We start from the raw sequence: 26,128 nt of genomic DNA on the forward strand, positions 1-26,128 counted from the left end.
ATTTGCCCACAGAGCTCCCACCTTTTCTAGGGGTCACTCCAAGCCTCATCCTTTCTTTAAGTCTCAGCTGGAGCCTTGCCTCCTCCAGGAGGACTTCTTATTCACAGCAGCACCCCCTCTCTGAATGTCCACAGCACTTGTGGCCTACAGGGAATAATTTAGCAGATACTAGTCTTATTGCCCACTCATATTTACATTTTCATCTTTTTTTTCTTTTCTTTTTTGAGATGGGGTTGTGCTCTGTCCCCCAGGCTGGAGTGGAGTGGAGTGATGATAGCTCACTGCAGCTTCGATCTCCTGGGCTCAACTGATCCTCCCATCTCAGCCTCCTGAGTAGCTAGGACCACAGGTGTGCACCACCAAGCCTGACTATTTTATTTTTAGTTTTTGTAGAGACAGTGTCTCCCTACATTGCTCAGGCTGGTCTTGAACTCCTGGGTTCAACAATCCTGCCTCGGCTTCCCAAAGTGTTGGGATTACAGAAATGAACCACCATGCCCAGCCTTTTTTTTTTTTCCTTTTTTAACATTTGTGGACATTTTCATCTTATCTGCTCATTTGGATGGCCAGGGCCCTTTGAGAGCAGGAGTAGGTCTACCCATTGTTTCTCCTAGAGCCTCTTAGAGAGCCAGTGCTATGCTGAGCATTCAGCAGCTCAGAGCTGGCACTTGACCGTGAGAAGATGCTTTATTCATCTTTAGAGTCCTTCTTTTAACTCTGATTGTCTCTAACTCCAGTGAGACAGGAAGGAAGGACTAAGGGTTGCAACCATCATCCAAATAATCATAGTAATTCTACCTATTTATAGAGCACCGACTATGTATCCAGCACTTTGAATATATGGATGCTCCTTGACTTATGATGGGGCTATGTCCTGATAAACCCATCACAAATCAAAAATATCATAAATCAAAAATGCATTCAATACCCTAATAAACCTGTCATAATGTCAAAACATTGCAAGCCAAACAGTTGCAAGTTGGGGACTGTCTGTATATTCTACTTGATGCCAATTTAGCAGATGAAGAAACAAGCTCAGAGAGGATAAGCAACTTGCCCAGGGTCACTCAGCTATTAACTGCTGAAGCTGGAACTTGAACCCAAGTCTGTTTAAATACAGAGCCCATATTTGTTCCCTGCTGCCTCTGTAGTAACAGTGATCAGTATATTGACAGAATGAAGGACAAGTTATTAGAGCTGTTGGGATTAGAATGCAATTTATTCTAGTACTCTTTTTATAAATGAGAATGTCCATCCGGAGAGTAACATTGTGCTACCAGTGGTGGTGTAGCTTCTGACTCTGTTTCCTCTGAGAATCAAGGTACAGAGACATGCTTCTCTGTGGTCATGGGAGAGAATGAGACAAAGCAGCTCACAATGGATTTAGGGTCCCTGTCTCTTTCTCAAAGAGTCTGAAACTGATCATCTGGGTTAATGGGAACACACAGTTAAAAGCAATGATAAAGATAAGTAGGAGAGTAAAGGAAGGAGAATGATGAGATGGCATGTAAACAGGGGAAAGAATAGGCAATTAGACTGGGAAATATGTGTTAAGGGGAATCCACATGAATCCCTAAAAAATACCCTGTGCAGTTGGGGAGTGGTGCATGTGTGAGTGTGTGTGTGTGTGTGTGTGTGTGTGTGTGTGTATTATTGATTTTAGATCTACGTGTGTGTGTTCAATCTTTAGATTTAAATAAAGAACAGACCAAATTCAGAGTCTAACTGCCTCCTTCTCAGCAGCCACTTCATCACCCCCATGTCACATTTCCCAGCTGGAGGGCAATAATTGCACGGCCAGATCTGGCCCCATCTGGGAAACACCAGGGTCTTCCTGAATCGTCATATACCATACTGGCTGCCAAGACATAAGGTGACCTAAGTGAAGCTTTCATACAGGCCATGTGCACAGTCATAAAATCTTGAGAGAATGTGGCAACAGAGACAGACTTGACTTACCTGCCAAATTTCCAAAGGGAAGAAGGAACTTGCTGTGTCTGTATTTGCCCCCGGGATTGGAAAAATGTATCTCAGTCACTGGAACTGAAAGGGGGTGGCCTTTACCTTCATAGGAGAGTCACTCTCTATACAAATCCTTCTGATGGCCTGATATATGTGTGTGTCTTTATATAAATAGAGCTAGATACTGACTTTGCCAGATTGCATCAGCTACCTGCTTAACATTTTACTCTGGTGCTTTCGAAACAATACTCTGAAAGTCAGAATAATATGTGGCCTCTGCAGCATTTCCCAGTTTGGCATTTTGTTTACAGAGTAAAAGAAACCTACTCACCCTTGAGATCATCAGTGATTGAATGATACCTACTGTCATGTGTTAGAAACCATGTCACCTTGACAGAGCTCATTCACAGGAAGAAGGGTGGGGTAGAGGGTTACAACATGGTGGTGGTAATTCTTAGAGAAATCAAGCAGTGAGCTGGCCACTTGTAGTGCTTGCTGTTGCCAAGGTAGTCTTTCATGTCTTTATTCAGTAAACATATATCAAGTATATCAGGCACAGGGAATACAAAAACAAATAATATATATTCCTTCCCGCCAGGAATCCAGCCTTTGTCCTGAGTTCTCTCAAGGAGCCCACTGCCAAATGAGAGGTAAGCCTCTTCAGGAAGAATGTTCAGGGAGAATGAGAACACATGGACACAGGGAGGGGAACAACACACATTGTGGCCTCTCAGGGGGCTGTGGCGGGTGGAGAGCATCAGGAAAAATACCTAATGCATGCTGGGCTTAATACGTAGGTGATGGTTTGATCGATGCAGCAAACCACCATGGCACATGTTTACTTACATAACAAACCTGCACATGTACCCCGAAACTTAAAATTAAAAAAAAAAAAAAAAGAATTTTTAGGGATTGCTCATCAGTATGGTTGCCTGAGCTGTTGCAGGAAGCTCCTCTCCTGCTCCAAACACATTGTTTTTCGAAAAATTTAAATCTGTCGTAGAGAGCAGAAGCAAAAATAAACATATTCTAGTGCCAGAAATGAAAAGAGAGCTCAAAGCCATAGCAGTAACTATACAGCCTACAGAAGAACCAAAGGTGGTCACACATCCTGGGCGAAGAGTTTGAATGGCAGGGTGGGAACGGGAGTGGAATCTGAGCTCCTATGGAAAGTTAGCAGTGGGAAGTTCTGGCCCATAAGTGGGGATGGGGGAAAAACACAGTTCAGAAGTGTACTGGCCACTTTGAGCTGAGAGTAGGCAGTCACATAACCCAAAGTACACAAGACTCCAAGGTAAAACAATTCCTGCCAAATAACAGTAATAACACTAGCCAAGTGCTTAATTATGTGCCAGACACTGTCCTAAGTGCTTGGCTTATATTATGTAGGTTGATGCAAAAGTAATTGTGGTTTTTGTCGTTGAAATAAATGGCAAAAACTGCAGTCATTTTCCACCAACCTAATAACTCATTTGTAGAACAGCCCTGTTTTCCAGATACTGAAACTGAAGAACAGAGAGATTAAATAACCTACCTAAGAACACACAGGTACTAAGTGGCAGAGCCAGAATTCAAACCCAGGTGGTATATAGCACATGAATCTGTGTTTGTATCTATGACTCAGGATGAATGCATAGCTAGAACTTACTAAGTCTGTGAGGAAATAAACCACCATAAGACTTGTACAACCAATGGAAGAATTCATACCTTAAGAACCACAGCTCATAGGGAAATCTAAAAGGGATTTTAAAATAAGTATGCTGAAAATGTTCAAAGTTTTTTTTTTTTTTTTTTTGAGACAGAGTCTTGCTCTATCACCGAGGCTGGAGTGCAGTGGCACGATCTCGGCTCACTGCAACCTCCGCCTCCCGGGTTCAAGCAATTCTCCTGCTTCAGCCTCCTGAGTAGCTGGGATTACAGGTGCCTGCCATCATGCCCGGCTAATTTTTGTATTTTTTAGTAGAGATGGGATTTCATCATGTTGGCCAGGCTGGTCTTGAACTCCTGACCTCAGGTGATCCACCCGCCTCATCCTCCCAAAGTGCTGGGATTACAGGCGTGAGCCACCGTGCCTGACTGAAAGAGGTTTTAAAAAGGAATAGAAACTAGAAGGCAAGAATAGAATAGTTTGAAAAATACAGGTGAATGCAAAAAAGAACCGAAATATAGGCATTGCAATGGAAAAGAGAACACTTAACAGAGGGATTAAACAACAAACTAAACACAGTTGATGAGAGGATGAGTGAACCAGAAGATAGAGCTGAGGAAATTATCCAGAATGCAGAGCAGAGGAATAAAGAGATGAAAAATAAGAAAGGAGCCGGGCACGGTGGCTCACGCCTGTAATCCCAGCACTTTGGGAGGCCAAGGTGGATGGATCACGAGGTCAGGAGATCGACACCACGGTGAAACAGCATGTCTACTAAAAATACAAAAAATTAGCCAGGCATGGTGGCGGGCTATGGGCGAGGCTGAGGCAGGAGAATGGCGTGAACCCGGGAGGCGGAGCTTGCAGTGAGCCGAGATCGCGTCACTGCACTCCAGCCTGGGCGAAAGAGTGAGACTCCGTCTCAAGAAAAGAAAAAAAGAAAAAGAAAAATAAGAAAAGAAAGCTAAGCTACATGGAGGACAGAATGAGAAGTTCCAGTAAGTGTCCTGTTGGAGTTCCAGAAGGAGGGAAGAGAGAGAACGAGGAAGAGGCAGTATTTGAAAGATAACAGAGGATATTTTCCGGAGTTGTGGGAAACCATGAGTCCTCTAACTTCCTGTCTTAGTATCAGTCTCTGGAGCCTGCAGGTCTGTAGCTAGTCCTCATGGGAGGAGTCAGCCTCTTAGCTCTGCCACTGCTGTGATAATAGCTCAAGAGCACCAAGTTGTTTATATAAAGCAATGTTTCTCAATGTTGTTTTTGAAAAATTATCATCCCCTTCATCCCAGGAGCCTTTTAAGACGTCGTCTTTTTTTTTTCTAATTTCTCCCCCCATTGAACTTTAATATCAAACATATGCTGTGTATCTGTGTATGTATTGTATGTGTACCTGTGCTTTGGGCAAGCATCCTATAGGATGTCCCCATCACCTGGAAGGAAGGGTGTTCTACTTTTTGTCTCTTCCTTGGCATGGCTTTCTACTCATTCTTCAGGTGTCAGGTTAAATGCCACATCCTGAGCCTCCCAGAATAGATCAGGCCGCTATGTTATATGCTCTCCTTTAAGGTACTAATGTAAAGTATAAGTAAATAATAATCTACATAATTACTTATTCAGCAGGGGCCATTTCTCTCTTGCATTCTGCTGTGTCCCTGGAGCTCAGTACACTGGCGAGCAGTTGATAGATGCTCAAATAGCTGAATAAATGAATGAGCACCATGAGTGGCATTACCTGAGCAGATGAGAGGAAAATCACAGCCCTGGGAGGAACCTTGGAAAGCTATTTTAACTCTTCCCCAGTTTATGGGCAGAAGTATTGTGTAACTACTTCTGAAAGAGCAAAGTATGTGCTTTTCTTAAAACCACACTACAGTAGTTCCTTTTTCCTTTAAATAGTTCTCATTATTTGGAAGCAAAAGGTGGTCAGGAAGCAGTTTAGAATAGAGACAGACCTCTTTTTGAAAATACGTAAAAATAACATCTAAAATCATTTCCTATTTTAGAAGAGCCAGGGAAACTCCCAGCTTCAAAGAAACCCTGTAGTAAATTCTTTTGTTACAAGGAATAATGGACCAAATTGAGTGAAGATTCTCTTTTTACCTACCTCCCAACAAAACAGACAGGTTGAAATTTGTTATGGTCACAGTGGTGTGCTCATACCAACTCACAAGAGACAAATTAATTTTGAGAGCTGAGTTGTTAAATTCAGCCATTATTAGAAATTAAATTATATAACCTTGCAATTAAATAAATTATATGAAAAAACTAAGCTTGGCTGGGCGTGGTGGCTCATGCCTGTAATCCCAACACTTTAGGAGGCTGGGGTGGGAGGATGACTCAAGCCAAGGAGTTCCAGACTAGTCTGGGCAACATAGGGAGACCCTATCTCTACAAAACATAATTTTAAAAAAATTAGCTGGGTGTGGTGCCACACACCTGTGGTCCCAGCTGAGGCAGGAGGATCATTTGAGCCCAGGAGGTCGAGGCTGCAGTGAGCTACGATCATGCCACTGCCCTCCAGCCTGGGTGACAGAATGAGACCCTGTCTCAAAAAACGAAACCAAAAAAACCCACAAAGCTAATACATATGTGAAACTCATCCCTTTCTAATTATTTTACTACATTTTGCTATTATCCATGCTCTTGAGGTTACTTATATCTTTTGTATCAGTATAGTGGAAATACTACATAATGTTCTGCCACTGGGCATCTCTTCCCAACTCCACATTCTGTGACATCAAGTTGTGTAGCCTGAAGTTGGCCATGGTAGGACTATTTATGTCACGGAAACTGGCAAATGCTACAAAGCAGTGCTTAATCTATTGTTGTGTTGATTGTCTTGACCAAGAGTTGAGAACTTTCCCCACAGTCTGTTTTTGTGTAGCCCACAAGCAAAGGATGATTTTTACATTTTTAAAGTGTTGTAAAAAAAAAAATGACTATGTGGCCACAAAGCTTGAAATGCTTAGCCAGGCGCAGTGGCTCATGCCTGTAATCCTAGTTTGGGAAGCTGAAGCAGGTGGATTGCTTGAGCCCAGTAGTTCGAGACTAGCCCGCTCAACATGATAAAACCTCATCTCTACAAAAAAACATAAAAAGCGTCCAGGCATAGTGATGCACGACTATAGTCCCAACTACTTGGGGCTGAGGCAGGAGAATTGCTTGAACTTGGGAGGCAGAGTTTGCAATGAGCTGAGATCATGCCACTACACTCCAGCCTCAGTGACAAAGCGAAACCCTGTCTCAAACAAACAAACAAACAAACAAACAAAAAAGCCTAAAATATTTACTATCTGGCTCTTTAACAAAATATGTTTGACCACCCCTGAACTAGGCTTAAGAAAGATGGCTTATGGATACAAGAGTTAGGTAAAAATGAACTAAAGCATGAGTATGAATGTTAATTAGCTGTATGAAATTTACAAGAATGAATATTGTATATTTTATTATTTTTGGATCACATGCCACACATTTAAAATAAAGGTGTGTGTGTGCACACGCGCATGCACACGTGCAGGCGCAGATTGTTAAGCATTTACCAGAACACACTGGTAAGGAGGGGCATAGGTCTGAGAGGATTCTTTGAGTCTTTGAATAGGTTCATGGTCCCTTTTCTTCAGGGGTTCTGAGCAAAGTTCCTAACCTGAAAACAAACACACATCTGAGCCATCTTAAGGCATTTGAGTTATGGCTGCAAGTTCTAACCCTCTTCATTTGATCATGGTGATGGGGGAGGCTGTCTAGTCCTTGAGGCCTTGAGCTGCCTGGGAAAGTCTTCAGGAAAAGATAACATTTCACTTTGGTGACAAATTTGTTGATTTTACAGATAACATCCACATTTTGCCCTCGAGGAGCATTCAACAAGGACATTGGTTTTTATGTTTTTCTCTAAACAGTCATTAGTACAAATTAATAAATCTTTTTGTTGAGGGAACATTGGGCTATATTTCATCTTTGTTCCGCTAACAGAAAAAAAAAAAGAAAGAAAAGAAATGTGTTTCCTTGGGTTCAGGATATAAAGAACAAGAGACTTTGAAGTTATATGGATCTGGCGTGTGCCTGTAAGTCATACCAAGGACACAGGACACTGGTTATGCGCATGAGCAGAGCACATGTGAATGTGTCCTTGCTTTCTCTGGCAGTGGAATTTAGAAACCTCTGGAACAGAGGTTCTCAAACTTACGGGTGCCTCAGAATCACCTGGAGGGCCTGTTAAAACACAGATGACTGGGTCTCACTCCCAGAGTTTCTTTCACTATGTCCCTGGTGGGGGCCCCAATTTGCATTTCTAACCAGTTCCCCGGAGATGCTAATGCTGATGCTGTTGGTCCGGGAGCCACACTTTGAGAACCAGCAGTCTAGGAAGAAAGCCCCAGTTTTTCACATGCCTGGTTTTGATTATATTCTGCCTTGAGATGTTTCCTACAGGGTCACTTTGACAGTTTGTGGTCATCTAAGCAAGCTGGAAGATGCGTTTCTCTCATAATTCACACAACTGCCAGGCAAAAAGCTTGGCTGCTCTGACTGCTCTAAGCCTGCACCATTTCATCTTTGGGGAGCATCAGGTACATTCCCATCAGAAAGTCCTTTGGGGCCTGAGTTAGCATTTCATCTCCTGTAAAGGCAGAAGACACAGTGAACCTGGCTTCCTGACCTGGCTGTCCAGAAAGGGAGCCAGCGGCCCAGAAGATGCGGTGCAATGTGATGTGCAGATGAGGACGTTGAAATTTTGGCACTATTAAGCTTCAGGTTTTATCTGAGGGAAAGAGTGAATGAGGGGTGAGAAGCACTATTTCCAAGAAGGTGGAAATGATGGCGGAGCTTCCTTTCTCCGTGAGCCAGAGCAGGACCATAGAGAAGTAGAGCCAAGAAGGCTACAGAATACAATGCAATATCTAAATGGTCTCTACTGGTTATCTTTGCGAGGTGGGGCCACAGGAGATTTTTTTTTCTATTTTTCTGCATTTTCTAAATTTAAAAACTTAATCTGTACATATGCTAATTAATAAAAAAAAACTCCCCACTGTATTTCCGTTTGTAAAAATGTAGCCATAACGTACAAAGGTAGGTGCATAAAGTATGTTAACCTTAATTGCAAGCTTTGTGATTTTGAAGTGTGTATGTGTGTGTATGTGCGTGTGTTTGTGTATGTCTGTGTGTGTTTGTGTGTATGTTTGTGTGTGTGTGTGTGTGTGTGTGTGTGATATAACCAGAATCTAGATCAAGATAGAGAACATTTCCAGCTCCTTAGAAGGTTCCCTCATGCCCCTGGTCATTATCCCCTAAGGATCACCACTGAGTCCTGGCCTTTACCATCACCCATTAGTTTTGTCTATTCTTGCACTTCAGAGAAATGGAATCATACAACATGTGTTTTTTGTGTGTCTGGTTTCTTTAGCTCAATCTAATGCTGATGAGATTTACTCATTTTATTGCTAATTAGAATTCCGCTGTATGGACCCAGCACAATGTATTTATCCATTCTTCTGTTGATGGGCATTGAGGCTATTTCTAGGTTTGGATTATAATGGATACCTCTATTTCATTTAAAAGTTAGGATGTAGCTATGGAAATGATAGATTCCCTAGTAGTAACAGCTCCCTTTGATGGAATGCCTCCTTTGTGGCAGGTATTTTACTTAGTTCTAATGTTTTTATCAACCTGTGGGATGATACCATTATTCCCCTGTCACAGGGGAGAAGACACAAGCTGAGAGACAGGTTGAGTTCTCTGTGAAGCAGATGCTCTGACAGGTGGGAGTGCAAGAGGTTTAGCGGGAAATACCTGTGAAAGAAAAGGGGAGAAAGTAGGACCAGGCAAGAGGAGCCCAGAGCGTGATGCAGACCTGTCAAAGTCTGTGCCCAACAGGGAGCTCTGGAGCAAATACTGCCTTTTAGAGGAGTCTTCTGGGTGGTGGAAATGGGCCTTGTATCACCTCCTTCATCAGCCATTGGCTAGGGGCCACCTCAAGAACAGCATGACCTTGGCTCAAAAGCTGAGGCAGACCCTGAAGGAGCTAACAGCTGGCGGCTGTCAAGTAATCACACTCCTTCCAGCTGGTCAGCGGGTTCTTTCTTGACAGGGGATCTAAGCAGTGCATCTCTGTGTCTGCCATAGCAAGCGAATGCAGAATCGGGGACTCAAACTCAGGCTGTCTGGTATCAAAGCTTGTCCGCTTTGCACTCTGCCATTCTACCTTCCCTAACTCAGGAAACCCTATAGTCAAGAGGTCAAGAATCTCCCAAAGGCATGAGTCAGGATTGTCAGTTGCTAGGTAGGGCCAAAGCTAGCGGAAGGTCACGTTCCCTTTCTATCCTGGGAAGTCTGCTGCAACTGTGAGGTGCTCACTTCCCAGCAAAAGTGGGAAGGACATGTCCAGAGTAAATCCATTGCCACTTGCTGGGGGACTGCCCAAAGTGTGAAGCTGTGTGACCGGCAAAGAAGATGCAAGCAAGAGCATTTTTCCTTCAAGAAAAAAAGAAAGAAAGAAAGAAACCAAATCCCTCTGCTTTCTGAAATTCTGGGCTCTAACTATAGCTTAAACTGAGAGTGGACAGTCTTAGGAGGATGAACATGGGATGAATTTCCCAGCTAAGGGGAAAGAAGAAAAGACGTTTCCTAAACTCACAACAGCATGCTCAGAAAGAGGAATGGAGGTCTACACTGAAGCCTAACTTTCCAAGGAAAGGAAGGTTGGTTCTGCAAACACGTGTAACTTTTCCACATGATCTCCTTCCAGGTTGAGTCATTAGACCTAATGTCGGTGACCAGCATTTCCCTGGGCAACGATTCTTTCTCTACTGAGGGGATGGAGGGATGAGAGGCTTCTGGGTGTGCTAAGCTGAGACATTGGGACTATTGTAGGCCCTCCATATCTGACCATTCTTTTCTGTCAGTTAAAAATGTTGTGGACCAGAAATAAACCCTCACGTTTATGGTCAATTTACTTTCAACAAGAGCATCAAAACAATTCAATAGGGGAAAGGATAGTCTTTTAAACAAATGGTGCTGGGACAACTGGATATCCACATGCAAAAGAATGGAACTGGATCTTTACCTTACACCATGTGCAAAAATTAAATAAAAGTATATCAAAGGTCAAAATGCATGAGCCCAAACGATAAAACTCGTAGAAATAAACATACATGTAAATCTTAGGTTTGACACCAAAAGCACAAGCAACCATGGAAAAAATACACCTATTTTTTCTTTGATGAAATGGAGACTTCATGAAAATTAAGAGCCTTTGTGCTTCAAAGCACACAACCAAAAAAATGAAGAGACCACCCATGGAATGAGAGAGAATTTTTGGAAATTATATATCTTATAAGAGACTTGTATCTAGATTACATGCAGAACACTTAAAACTCCATAAAGTAAAAAGACAAATAACCCAATTAAAAATGATCAAAGGATCTGAATAGACTGTCTTCCAAAGAAGATACACGAATGCCCAATGGAGCACATAAAAATATGCTCAACATCAATAATTAGGGTAATGCAATTCCAAGCTACAGTGAGGTACTACCTCACACCTATTAGGATGACTGTAATAAAAAATACAATGGAAAATAACAACTGATTATGAGAATGTGGAGAAATCAGAACCCTTATGCATTGCCGATGGGGTTGTAATATGCAGCTGCTTTGAAAAACAGTTTGGCAGTTCCTCAAAAAGTTAAACATGGACCAGGCACAGCGGCTCACACCTGTAATCCCAGCACTTTGGGAGGTCAAGGCAGTAAGATCACTTGAAGCCAGGAGTTTGAGATCTGCCTGGGCTATGCAGGGAGACTCCATCTCTATTTTTTAAAAATTTAAAAAGGCTGGGCGTGGTGGCTCACATCTGTAATCCCAGCACTTTGGGAGGCTGAGGCCGGTGGATCACGAGGTCAGGAGATCGAGACCATCCTGGCTAACACGGTGAAACCCCATTTCTATTAAAAAAAAAAAAAAAAAAAATTCGCCTGGCGTGGTGGCAGGTGCCTGTAGTCCCAGGTACTCGGGAGGCTGAGGCAGGAGAATGGTGTGAACCCAGGAGGCGGAGCTTGCAGTGAGCAAGATCACGCCACTGCACTCCAGCCTGGGTGACAGAGCGAGACTCCGTCTGAAAAAAACAAAAAAAATTAAAAATAAATCTGGGTGTGATGGTGCATGCCTATAGTCCCAGCTACTCAGGAGGGTGAGGCAGAAGGACTGCTTGAGACTAGGAGTTTGAGGCTGCAGTGAGCCAAGGCCCCACCACTGCACTCTAGCCTAAGTGACAGAACAAGACCTTGTCTCAAAAAAGAAGTTAACTGTGGAGTCACCCTATGATCCAGCAATTCTACTCCTAGGTGCATACACATCCAGGAGAATTGAACATAGATCCACATAAACACTTGTACACCAATGTTCATAGCAGCAGTATTCACAATAGCCAAAAAGTAGAAACAACCCAAATACCCATCAACAGACAAATAGATAAACAAAATGTGGTATAGTCGTATTATTCAGCCATAAACAGGAATGAAGGACTAATGCATACTACAACATGGATGAACCTTGAAAACATGATGCTAAGTGAAAGAAGCCAGACACAAAAATCACATATGCATGATTCCATTGATATGAGATATACAGAATACGGAAATCCATACAGACAGAAAGAGATTAGGAATTGCCAGAGGATGGAGTGGGGAGAGAATGGGAAGGACTGTTTAATGGGTACAGTTTACTTCTGGAGTTATGACAACATTCTGGAACTAGTGATGATGGTTGCACAACTCTAAACCTAAAGTCACACATCTATCAAATGGTAGGGCTAAGATGTCAGTCCACTCAGTCTTACTCCAGTACCCACACCCAGAGGCACTTTGTCTAGAGTTGGATGCCCAGACTTATAATTCAGTATTCTGGATCCTGGGTATCATGTTCTAGTTTTATTTTTTTTTTAAAGGGATGTCTGTTTGTTTCCTCAAAAGGGCCTCTAAGGGCCCTGGGAAGAAGTAGTGATGGGTCTAAATACGGCCATAATGTCCAGCTCACACTTGTCTATAGTAATTCCACACAGGTGAGGCTTTCATACAAAGGTTTCAAGGCTGAAGACAGAAAATTCTAGGACAGGGAAAGACTTCCTCCTGGCCTCCAAATTTCCCTGAGATTGGGGCAGGATGGGCTAAGTGTGAGTACTCCAAACAAAGCGGAGCCAAGCCCTCTCCCACCTCACCCACCTCCCCCGGTGAGCAAGTACACTGTGGTCTTTAACCAAAACCAAATGAGAAGTCGTGGCTACACTTGGTGGCAATAGAGCAGGCAGGCCCAGCAAAAATGGGTCTGGCCTTTGAAAACGGCCTCCCAGAGGCTGCCTCCCAACATGGGGCCTCCAGTATTGTTCTGGCCTTTGTGCTCCCCAGAAATCACCCACAACAGGGTCTGTTAGACCTGAATATCCATCCACAGGGGTAGGAGGGACAGGTATGTGAGTTACTAGGGGCTACCTCTTTTTCTGGCCCATCCCATCTTTCCAGGATCTTCCCTACAGTCTTCCTGGTTTCATGTGATTCAATTAAGTCCACTCACATCTCTGGAGTGCCCACTCTGAGAATTCAGGGATGATTTGACTAATCTGCCCTCAAAGAGTTCACTTTCCAGTGGGATATATTTTGGAGCCAGACAGCTTGGGTTCAAATCCTGACTTCATCATTCCTTAGCCGTGTGATGTTGGGCAAGTTACTTAACCTCTGAATTTCCCAGGTCCCTCATCAATAAAATCAAGATACTGACATTAATATGTGTAAAGAAGGTAGAACAGTGACTTGCACATTGTAAGCTGGAGATGAGTGTGAGCTCTTATTCTCTAGAGTGAGAAATGCTGTGGTTGGAGAAAACACAACACTTTGTAGGGGAGCACAGAGGAGAAGGCCAAACTCAGACAGAGGGAATCCAGGAAGGCTTTCCAAATGAGGTGCTCCCAGAGGGAAGCCTTGCAGAATGGGTAGGAGTTAGGAGAGAGAAGCAGTGGGGAAAGAGCAGTTGGGACGGGGGAAGGGGCATGAGCAGCAGCAGAGTGGCTGAGAACTGCCCAGTGTGAGCGGGATGCTGGGGCAGCTTGGTGTTTCTGGAGCTGGAGGCTCGCAGTAGTGGAATACAAGGCTGAAGCAGGCAGTGGGCTTGGTGGTGGAGGGGCCTTACACAGCCTGGCTACTCTCCCCGAAGTCTCCTGTTTCTCCCTCTGAGTCAGGCCAGCCTGCTCTTGGCCATGGGGCTTGCCCTGGATCTCGAAAGAACCTTGGCTGGGGTTCACAGGAGGCTGCAACCATCTCCAGGAAATGCCGAGGTGATGAGGATGGCCCTGCATACGGCTAATGTAACTGTCACTCCAGTCTCCCACCCCCACCCCCACCCTGAGAAACACATTTTTGTCTCTGTCTCTGGAAAACATGTGTGCAAGCAAAGTTTGGCTGGGTGGCAGCTGAAACTTTTTTTTGTGTGTGTGTGTGTGACAACAGAAAGGCACCAACAATCTGGCTCTTGCTACCTGGGAGCTCCCAGCCCGGCCTCCTACGTTCACCTGAAAAGCCCAACACACCCCTGGGTGGTCCCATGCCACCTTGGGGACTGTCCTCCCTGCATCTGTTTCCTGCTGACCTTACAGCAGAAATCAGCAGGCAAAGGGACCCGACTGCCTCATGCTTGAGGAATGTCTCCCGAGCCCCCTCCCACCTCCTGCCTCCCAGCTTCCAGAATTCAACAGCTCGCCTCTTGTGGGTCAATGTTTGCAGAAAATGTTTGCAGACTTCGTATCATGCCATTTCCAGGAATAATTAGCAGTCAGGCAGTCAGTCTCTCATTCAGGTCTGGTGAACGAAAACCTCAAGAATGTGGAGCTGGGTAGGGGTGGGAATGGGAGTGGGTGAGGTTTGAGGTGTTTGCCCATCTCGCCAGCCTGCCTAGCTGGCTGAGTGCACAAGCCACTGGATCCCAGTCCCTGAGCACACCACCAACGAACCTGCTCTGACTGGCCTCCGTGGAACACAGAATAACTGACTGGTCATTTTGTTGTTCCATGAATGCCAAGTCACAGTGTAGCCTCCAGCCCTGCCATGCAAATAAGACAAGGAGATGCCCTAGCTCATGCAACTCATACCAAGAGCAAGCAGTCACGGGCACCTTTGCCAATCATGTCCCATTGCCTCGAGAACTTGGCCTCTGCAAACTCCCTTCCCCCATTCTTACCTAACAAAGACCTGCTGGTTTCAAGTTCCCAGCCCCAATTCAACCACATGGTGAGCAGTTGGGGATCTTTCTGAAAAGGCTGTTATCTATAACATGTTTGGGAGTTCCTTGCATTATTTTACTGAGCCAAAGCATAATGTGATTGCCTTGCTTCTTCATTTGTTAAAAAAAAATTTAACCCCATGAGGTGAAACTCCTATGACATCTTGGATGTCAGGCCTTCAACTTTTGACTAAGACCAAGTTTCTCTCTGTGATAGCCCAGTGTTATAAGTTTTATAAACAGACCCCTGAATACATGCAAAGGGCTTTCTGTCCTCCTAAATTAAAAAAAAAAAAACTAGCTCAATAGACTGGCATGACAGAGTATTTTTAGCAAAATAATATCTAACAGAAATAGATGTAAAATGTTGTAATTTGGTCCAAAAAATCAATTGCACGAATATAAAACAGGAGAAAACTGGCCTAATGGTAAAACATGTTTAAAAGTGGGGAACAGGGGGAAGGCTTAGGGGTGTGTGTTGACAGTCAGGTCACTGTAAGTCAATGTATAATGTGACCAGTTGTATTAGTCCGTTTTCACATTGCTATAAAGAACTACCTGACACTGGGTAATTTATGAAGAAACGGGGTTTAATTGACTCATAGTTCCACAGGCTTAACAGGAAGCATGACTGGGAGGCCTCAGGAAATGTACAATCATGGCGGAAGGCGAAGAGGAAGCAAGCACGTCTTACCGTGGTGGAACAGGAGAGAGAGAGAGAGCAACGGGGAAAGTGCCACACACTTTTAAACCATCAGACCTCATGAGAACTCACTCACTCTCAGGACAACAGCAAGGGAGAAATCCACCCTCATGATCCAATCACCTCCAACTAGGCCCCTCTTCCAATTTGACATGAGATTTGGACAGAGACACAAATCCAAACCATATCACCAGTGAAACAAAAAGCAAAATTGGTCGTAAGTTGCATTCTTAAGAGTCTAGTCTTCAGAATAAAGGAGTTCTGCCCTGACCTCATAAATCAAGCAAAACCCTCCCGAGTCATTGGGTTACATTTTGGGCACCACAAACCCATGGGCAAAGGCATAGAGAGTGATAGAGCTGGGTGGAGAAAGTTCTGTTCCTTTATTATCTATCCCCTCACTAGAATGGAAACTCCAGGAGGGCAGGGATCCCATTTGTTTCATCCACTGCTGTATCCCCAGTACAAAGTACACTGCCTGTCATATAGTATAAGCTCAGTAAATGAAACTCAGAGCCTGAATAAATGAAAAAAAAAATCATTTTCAGAGCCATTTAAGAGTGTGAAACCATCTCTGGTGGTGACGACCCTCCTATTGGAATAGTCCAAGGAGAAGAAGGATAGTTATTTGGTGTGGGAACTGTATAGGGGATTCCAGGATCATTAGATAATCTCGCAGGGTCCCCTGACAAATTCCAAGGGCTTATGATAACATCCTCTGTGGGGAATGCAGGGTCTGACGGGGTATCTCTGGGTGGTCCCAATACCCTAGCTGGCTGTGTGCTCAGAAGCCCATGAAGCCTGAGTTCTCTTGTGTACTTCCTTGTACACCCTCTCTTGCTCTCTCTTCCCTTCTATTTTGATGTTAAGTAGTGTCTCTGGAGCATCCTGTGGTAGCTGTACTAAAATCAGGCAATACTCAGTTATCTACCTCTTTGATGGAAATGTTGGTGCTACTAATCTAATTAGCTGTTTGGAGGCACATCCCCACTCTCTGAAGAAAAATACCCTTGATCAATATGAACCTCAATAAGAACTGATGATTCTGATGAAACAGAGCAAAGGATTCTTTCATAAGTCATGAAAGTTACCCCAAAAGGGGGCTTCATTTGAAAAAAAATCCACAATATACTAGTGAATAAGTTAGGGGCTGACTATTTACTATACATAAGTTGCTGCACTAACAATGCCCTGTAATAGGCAACTGGCTGGTGGGTGAGAAGATTTCAGAATGGATCTGGTGTTTTTCCTCCTTATTGAATGTACTTCTAGGCACCTCCATAAATCCTGTCATTTCAGAGACTCCTTCAGCTATATACAATTAGAGACAAACTCAAGACTTACTGGGTACTTGGTCAAGGCTCAAACTCCTTATGTAAGTCACAAGAATATGGATCTTCCCCCTCTGTGTCTGCTTAAACTGAAATAGCCATTTTGGAGAATCCAGTAAGTGCTGACAGGGGAAAAGGTGAGAAAGAGAGAAACATCTCAGGCTTGTGAACTTGCTGAAATTAAACTGGGTGAGCCTCTGCAGGCTAAAGTATTTTTAAAATGAAAGAAAAAGAGAGAGAAAGGAAAGAAGGAAGAGAGGGGAGGAGAGAAAGAAGAGGAAAGGGGGAGGGAGGAGAAGGAAAGAATGGAGGGAAGGAGAGAGGGAGGGAAGGAGGGAGGGAGGAAGGGAGGAAGGAAGGAAGGAAGGAAGGAAGGAAGGAAGGAAGGAAGGAAGGAAGGAAGGAAGGAAGGAAGGAAGGAAGGAAGGGAGGGAGGAAGGAAAGGAGGAAGGGAGGAAGGGAGGAAGAGAGGGAGGGAGGAAGGGAGGGAGGGAGGGAGGGACAGAAGGGAGAGACAGAAGGGGGGGCAGGGAAAAGGGAAATTTGAATGGATTTGTGTGACAGGATATGAGGAAGAAAATGGTCCATAATTCTGTGGCCATTTCTTTTCAGCCTAGAAACTCTATCATGTGAAAGTCTCATCATAGTCCTAAATTTTTTTTTTTTTTTAACGGAGAGGTTTAGTCGACCAAATGATTCCAAATGAAAAGTGGCCATAAGATGCAGAGCCCACCCTGGTCCCCAAGCCCTGTGGCCTAATAAGGCTGTTTCAGATTGCTGCCTCCCTCACAGAGAGATGGAATTTGTTGATAGTGAGTGTCAAACGCTGGAGAGATTTGTGGACGGTTAGGCTGACACTGTCTTTTGATCTCCATCTGTTGAGGGAGGAAAGGGGCTGGCCTTGCTTTCCAACATAACTTAATCCCAGAATGAGAGTCCAAAAAGCTTCCAACAACCTGACCTAGGTACTGCCAGCCATTTTTCAAATGTCCCTCACTTGCCTTCACTCTTCTGTTGATGAGAAGAAATGTGGCTATAATCTTGTGTGGGGCTGGGTAGGACTGTTCACACGGTCTTTATCTATCCTGCAGATGAAAGGAAAAATGTTCAACAGATGGATATTTCTAAAGCCTACCACCCTTTGCTTTTTTGAAGCTACACATCTGTTGGGTATGACCACAACTCCCTACAGAGTGAAACACAAGACGGCCTACTTGAACACCAAAATCTTGGCCCAGCAGCCCATTTGGGAGCCATTTAGGATATGACCCTTTTATGACACTTCACAAGTTGAATGGTAAAGGAAGATACCAAGGTTGCCCAAAGCTAGCTGATAAGCTGATATCATGGATCTTCTTCAGAAATTCTAGATTCAGGATGACATGTTGAGGAAAAAGATTCCAAGCACTGAATCTTAAGACTCATTTTCTCAGTCTTATGCCTCAAATTCTCTTGGGAATCCTGAAACAGACCTGTGGAGACACTCTTAACCTTTGCAATGCCAAGAGAGCCTCCAGTCAAAAGGCCACTCAGGAATGAAATGGAAGGGTTGGGGTAAGGGCAGGGATGTTTCTATGTCTTCAGTAGATCCAAATAAGAAAAGCTCACACAGGCAATAAAAGAAGGCCAAAGTGAGAAAGGACTCAGGACAAAATAAACGTGGTTCCTACAGCATTCAACCCATACTTAACCTCAATCACATGCGCCATGACCCACAAGCATCTGTGGTGCACAGACATGAGTAATTCAAAACTGTAGAAAACAAACATCAACAGCCCCTCAGACAGTGGTTGACTGGGTCCTCCACTTTCCTATGGGCTATGTTGGTTTCACGTAGATGTGGCCCAAGATAGACCACACTAACTGCTTTGGTACTTCCAGGATGTGGAAGAAACTATTTTGGAGTATTCAAGGAAAACTTGAAATGGGTTCTCATTGGTTTCTCACTCCTTCCTCTTCCTGTCTTCACAGCTGGCAATACAGATCAGACCCAATCTTTTAGCAGAACAGGGAAGAAAGAACTCGGCCCAAGCTCTGCTTTCACTAAAAGAACACAGGACAGGAGTTTGGGAAGAGAAAACTCATTGACGAAACACTCATTCTCTATTCGCTTCAATTCTTAGCTGTGGCTCTTTGGACAAATGTAACTTTCCAGACCTCAGTTGTCCTAATCATCTACGTGGTGAACAAGAACAGTGATCCATCTGAGGCAGGGGAGCTGAATCAGTCGTCACTTAATGCGTCGAACTCTGGAGTCTAGGATCAGTGGGCTTTGTTCTGAGCCCATAGACAGCCTCATTGTCTCTGAACTCTGCTAAAGGCTGAGTTGGCTTATAATTAAGATGAAAAAGTAAGCTATTACATCTGGGCAGAGCCTAACCCTGCTGTCAGGCCTCTTGTTCCTTTTCCATGCTAGAATTCTAGACCAGGCAAGTCCAAGACAGAAGTTGGTGAGATTGCCTTGTTCCCCCATAGGCCTCTCCAAACATCTCTAACCATGTGGCCTGGATAGAAATAAAGTGGCCTGGCCGGGTGCAGTGGCCCATGCCTGTAATCCCAGCACTTTGGGAGGCCGAGGCGGGTGGATCACCTGAGGTCGGGAGTTCAAGACCAGCCTGACCAACATGGAGAAATCCCGTCTCTACTAAAAATACAAAATTAGCCGGGCGTGGTGGTGCATGCCTGTAATCCCAGCTACTCGGGAGGCTGAGGCAGGAGGATCACTTGAACCCAGGAGGCAGAGGTTGTGGTGAGCCAAGATCATGCCATTGCACTCCAGCCTGGGCGACAAAGTGAGACTCTTTCTCAAAAAAAAAAAAAAAAAAGTAAAGAAAGAAAAAGAAAAAAGAAATAAAGTGGCCTTTTTTCCCTCCTGCCATTTATGTCCCCAAAGGATGAAGGCAGAGTTAGAACTCACGATGCGGGCAACCAATACAGAAAATCTGAGCTCTTGAGATCCATTTTGGAGCTGAGATGGAGAGTCTGAATTCCCAGATGGACCAGGTCACAACACCATTGCTCAACCCTCTGTTGTTCTGAGCAAGGCTAGAGTAGCCCTCTTTCCGTCTCCCCCAAAGGTAGAATATGGGCTCGCAGAGGCAGGAGCAAGAGGGGAGGCTAGAACAAAGGAGTCTTTCTTTAGCAGAGTGACCTTCCATAAGTCACTTAACCCTTCCATGCCCCTTGCTGTCATGTGACTCAAGTCATAATTTATTGGTTAGAAACGTTCAGTTGCTCAACGAAAAGTAACGGAAAAAGGGTGAACTCGTATAGTCATTCTACTAAGGAAACTTTGTCCATTCAAAGTCAGGTTACAGATGGCCTTTATTTTAATTAAAAAGCATCTGGAAATTGAAAAGCCTGTTTGGCCTGGGGCCTCATTGGAGAGTAACTGAGGCATGTCATCTGGCTGGGCCATCCCGTGGTTCTCTCAGTGGGGGCTAGCGGGAACAGGGGAGTGGAGGCTGCCTGCTGAGGCCTGGTGCACTTTTTGTGACCAGAGCGGATAAGCTCTGCCGCACATACTACTCCCTCCGCTGGCATTACGGGGGCTTCTCTTACACCTCCATCCTCAACTAGGCCAGCAGCAGCAGGCTTCATCGCCTGTAGCTTTGCTAACTGTCTTCTGAGGTAAGGGGGTCTCCCACTTTAAGCTTGTATTGCCCCAGAGACGATGAGAGATCCCAATGCCAGGATGTGTTCCTGCATTCCCTGACAACCAGTGCTGACAGCAAAAACATTTCTAGACAACTTCTTGTGACTAAATTTTTATGTAAGCAGCATGCTCCCCGACTATGCCCTTTACAGAGCACAGAATGACTGGACAGAATGGAATGCTCATCAGATGGAAAGATGCAAAACCTATTTCATTTCTGATTGTGGCTTTAATCAGGTCCATTGTCTAGTCTGGGTCTCAGTGTCCTTATTGGAGCAAATTTCATGTATGAGTCCCAAACAGCACTGATCACAGAACTTCCTGTGCAGAGCCAGCACGGAGTAGTGGTTAAGAGGACAGACTGACTGGGTTCGAATTCTGACTCTACTACTTCCTGCCTGGGTGGCCTTGGGCAAAGTTTCTAAACCTCCCTGTGCCTTAGTTTCCTTGGCAGTAAAACTGGAATACTGAAATTGTTATTAAAAGGATAAAATGAGTTTATGTAAAATGAGTATATGTAAAATACTTAGAATAGTAGCAGTAAGTGCTACATAAGTGTTTGTTACAAACTGAGCTTGTTCAAAATGCAGATTTGTGGACCCTGCCCCAGGAGATTTTGATGCAGTAGGCTTGGAAGGGGCCCTGGAAATATGGATTGTTTAAAAAGCCCTCTGGGTGATTCCGATGTCCACTCGCTGGATAGTCCTTAAGCTCCTGTCCAGCTGTGCACTGGGAGAGAGGTTCATTCACTCAACAGATATTAACTGAGGGGCTATTGTGTGCCCGGCACTGGACTAGCTGCTAAGGTCATAGCAGCAAACAAGTCAGACATGAGCCCTGATTCAGGAAGCTTACATTCTAGTAAGAAAAGACAGGTAGTAAATAAGCCACTATATAAACACATAATAAACAAATACCTGATATAATTTCAGAGAGTAACACATGCACTGAAGAAAATAAAAGAAAACAGGGTGACAATCAGGATCCTACTTGCATGAGGGTAATCAGGAAGGCCTCTTGGAGGAGGTGACAGCAGCTGGAAAAACCCATATTACCACCTAGAGGAACAGCTAGTGCAAAGTCCTTGAGGTAGGAACAAACTGGAATGGTTTAAGGAACAGAAAGAAGGCCAGAGTGGCTGGAATGTAGTGAGTAAGGAGAGTGGTAGGGAATGGGGCTGCAGGATAGGTGGGAGTCACATAATGAGGGCCATGGCAGAGTGTTTGGATTTTATTTTAAGTGCATTGGAAAACCATCGCAGGTTTTAAGCCCAGAGGGTAACATGTTCTGACTTATGCTTTAAAAAGATTGATTTGGCTCTTGTGTTGCAAATAGACTGGGAAGGCAAGGGTTGAAGCAGGGAGACTGGTTGGGAGGCTATTATAGTGGTCCAGGCAAGAGATAACAGTGGCTTAGATTGAGGGGTAGTGATGGAGGTGATGAGAAATGGTCAAATTCTGGATATATTTTGAATATGAAGCTGACAGGAATTTTCCAGTGAATTAGATGTGGGGATAAGGGAAAGAGAGAAATCAGGAATGACTCCTTGAGCAAGGGGATGGATGGAGACAGCGCCTCTCCCTTCCCACGAGCTCGTCTCACTGCCTATACACTTGCCCTGCTGCTATGATTCCTTCTCTACATCACAGCCAGGCTGATATTTTGAAAATGCAAATCAGGTCATGTCACTCCCCTGATCTGTAGCCTCGGTCTCATGGTTTCTTATCACACTTGGAATAAAACCAAAGTCCTTTCCATGGCCTACAACACCCTGCGTGCTCTAGTTCCTACCAACCTCTCCAAAACTCATTTCCTGCCACTCTTCTGGTCACTCTCTGTGCAACACCCACTCTGGCCTCCTTGCTTTTTCTCAGACATGTCAAGAATGATTCTTTCTAAAGACCTTTGCACTTTCTGTTCCCTCTGCCTCTAACACCTTTCCCTGACCTTCCCATGCCTGGCTCCAGTGCTTCAGTTCTCTACTTGAACATCACCTCTTCCAAGAGGATTTCCCTGAGCACCCTATCAAAAGTAGCATACCCCATCATTTTCTATCTTCTTACCCTGTTTTCTTTTTCTCCCTAGCACTTATCACTATCTGACATTCTATATTATATAGTTATCCATTTATTATCTATCTGTCTTCTAACAGTATAATGTAATTTCCATGAGATCAAGGACTTTGCTTTGTTCCCCATTGTATCCCCAGCATCTATAACATTCCTGGTGCATAGTAGGAGTGGTGGGTTGAATGATGGCCCCTAAAAAGATACATCTGTGTCCTAACCCCAGGAACCTGTGAACATGACCTTTTTGGAAGAAGGATTTTTGCAGATATAATTAAGGATCTCAAGATGAAGTCATTGTGGATTATATAGGTGGCCTCCAAGTCAAATGTTAAGTGTCCTTATAAGAGACATAGAGGAGAACCACAGGGAGAGAAGAGGAAAAGACCATGTGATGACCAACGCAGAGATCAGAGTGATGCAGCCACAAGCCAAGGATTACCTGGAGCCACCAGAAGTTGGAAGAGGCAAGGAAAGATTCTCCCCAGAACCTTTGGAGGAGGCAAGGCCTTGCTGACACCTTGATTTGGGACTTCTGGCTTCCAGAACTATGAAAGAAAACATTTTCTGTAGTTTAGACCCTACCAAGTTTGTGGTAGTTTGTAACACCAGCCACAGGAAATGAATACAGTAGGTGTGCAATATTGTCTAATGCAAGAATGAATGAATGAAGGCAAGAATGAGTTGGAGAAAGGGCAGGCGCAAGAATCAGGAGTTCAGTGTTGTCTGAGATGCCTTTAACATGTACAAGAGGGATGTTGAGTAGGCCGTGGATATATAAGACCGGAGTGGGCTGGAGAGGTCAAGTCTAGAGCTCCACATCTGGAAGCCATCAGCCATGGGGTTGGATGATATCACCATTGGAGACGATATAGTGAAGAAGAATGCTGAAAAGAACTCTGAGGAGCAAGCTGCATTTACAGTGCTGTTCCTATTCAGCTGTGCTCTCAACCTGAGGTTCTGCCACCCCACCTTACCCCTAGAGCAGACATTTGGCAATGTCTGAAGACATTTTTGGTTGTCACACAACTGAGGAAGCAGGCCAGGGATGCTGCTAAACATTCTACAGTGCAATGTGTGGTAATAATTTGTAATGATCTGGCTCGAAATGTCAATAGTGCTGAAGTTGAGAAACCCTGGTATACAGAGACTAGCTTCAGTCTCCTAGATTCATGGAGTTTGTTGTTGAATCTGTTCTATGCTGCACACATTTTCTTTCTCAACTCTTATTCATAAAAGAGGCAGTAAAAAGATCAAGAGGTGGAACTGTCTACCACTAGTTTATTGTGTGACCTTCAGAGATTCACTTCCTTTTTTGGAGTTTCTGGGCCCGTTTGGTGTTGGCGGGTGAAGGTGAGCAAGAGGGTGACTGAATTAGCTGCTCTCTGAGCTTAGAGTTTATGTCTCTGTTCTTTCCGCCATGGAGTGGTATATTCCCACTTGATCAAGCCACTGAGCAGAGTTTTCAGGCAAAGAGCAGAGTGCAAACTGCTTCCTAGGTAGAGAATGAATTTTGCAGGACAGCTCCAGTTTCAAACAGGCTACCACACTGAATCTTCAGAAGGACATGGGTACTCTTGTGTTCCAATATTGTAATTTGGACATTTTTCTCCTAACACTGACAGAGCACTAACTAAGAGTCAGGCACTGTTCTAAGCGTCCCTTTGTTTAATTGTCACAACGACCCTAAGAAGTAGTACCATTATTATTCCCTTTTACAGATGAGGAAACTAAGGATCAGAGGTTAAGTAACCTGGCTAAAATCATGCAGCCAGCGCATGACAGAGCTAAGACTAAGACCCAGGTATCCCTGATGCCAGAGCACACCATTATAGCTACTCTATCACACTGGCTGTCACATCACATGCCAACGTGCCCTGGAGCTGTTAAGCAGTGAATGGAGGGAAAAGAAGAAGAGGGTCCTGCCTGAAATACTGGCCAATTCTTTGCCTTTGAAAGGGCTTCTGTATTAGCAAGTATTCCTAAACTAAACTAAACTAAACTAAACTAAACTAAACTAAACTAAACTAAACACCTTCCTTCCCTGATCCCTGTGTTGGTTGCGTGTAGCCTCTTGAGAAAATTACCCAGCTAAGGGTTTGGAAAATCAGTTCTATATGTGGTGCATTAGCTGTAATTCTAGGTTTTTCATTTGGGTGCCTTAATTAAGGCCAATACTCAAGTGTCTGTGCACTGCACTTTTAATTAGAGCAGGGCAGACATGGTAGTGCTGGGGCCATTTGAGAAGACACTATACTTTCTGAAGCATCCTAGCCATATCCTCCCTTTCTGAAGTCAGGAAGAATCAAGCCTAATAGATAGAAAATTGCAAAGGACCCAAGTGCCCAGAGAACAACTGCTTCATTGTACAGGTGAGTCCACTGAATTTCAAGGGGCTAAGACTTGACCAGAATCATACCGGCAGATTGGGGGCAGAACTGCAATCAGGCTCATGTGACCAGGTCAGGAAGATTCTGCATGCCCAAGGTCCTCATCAGAGAAGGGGCCTCATCTGTCTTCTCAGGGCCTAAAATTGTAATAGCTGCTCTTTTGTTAGGGCCTGGTGGTTTTCACAAAGCCCCTGGGAAACTGGAAATCATTTTATCTACCCATATTCATTAGTGGCCCTTAACAGAGTTAAATGAATAAACTACAGTCCCCAAGCTGTCACAATACTGTGTGTGATGAGATTCAAAGTAGTGGTAAACACTTCGGTTGTTAAGAGGAGGGGGTCCTCCTGGGAAGTCATCACTAAGGAAATGAGGCTGCCTTGAAGGATAATGTGAGAGAAGTGGAGATGCTATTTCAAGCAATGGGGGACAGATTGAGCTATGGTGTAGAAGTGAAATGGCATTATACACACAGTCACAACATGCGCGTGCACGCACACACACACATACATACACGTGCATACACACATTCCCTAATTGAAGATAACAACTATTTATTAAAAACCTATGCTGTGCCAGGTCCTAGAGCTATATCTATTTAGGAGTCTTTCTGCAAAGGAGCACAAATTTTTTAAAAAGGTGAAATGGCAATGGTGAGGATGAGGATGAAGAAGGTAAAGATGAAAAACCATGAAAATAAATATAAGCCCCATGAAGGCAGAGATCTTTTGCTTAATTCACTGATGACTCTTGAGTGCCAAGCACACTATCTGGCACACAGTAGAAACTTTAAAAAATTGGTTGAAAAAACATGAAGGTATCATCATCACCAACATCATTATGGTTGGAACTAGATGGTGCATCAAGACGCCATGGGAAAAAGATTCTAATCCCAGTTTCAGGCTCAGTTCCTTCTTCTTGTTGTGTATCAGTTTCCCAATTTGTGTGACAAGATGTTTTTTCTCCAGCTTTTTGTTTTAAAATGATGTTGTGTCCTCATATTGAGTCACATCCAGGGGACACATTATGTAAGTTTGCTCCATTGTAGGCTTATTTATTATTGTTGTTAGGGTTGTAATTTCAAAGGGGAAAAGATCCTTTTATAGTGGAAAAA

General features: G+C 44.0%; 1 protein-coding gene across 2 annotated transcripts in view; it reads right to left on the reverse strand.

Moving 5' to 3' along the window:
* The window catches only part of PLAC1 (placenta enriched 1), a 149,359-nt gene that overhangs the window by 90,428 nt on the left and 32,803 nt on the right, over positions 1–26,128 (reverse strand). Inside the window, exon 1 of one of the 2 annotated variants that reach the window (XM_031660718.1) lies at positions 1,960–2,812. The exons of the other annotated variant lie outside the window; for it this stretch is intronic. The gene's annotated coding sequence lies outside the window, so the exon portion shown is untranslated. Of the gene's footprint in view, positions 1–1,959; positions 2,813–26,128 lie in introns of those variants that run through there. 2 annotated transcript variants of the gene reach the window in all.

The sequence above is a fragment of the Papio anubis genome, chromosome X (genome assembly GCF_008728515.1).
Source record: "Papio anubis isolate 15944 chromosome X, Panubis1.0, whole genome shotgun sequence".
NCBI classification, from domain to species: Eukaryota; Metazoa; Chordata; class Mammalia; order Primates; family Cercopithecidae; genus Papio; species Papio anubis.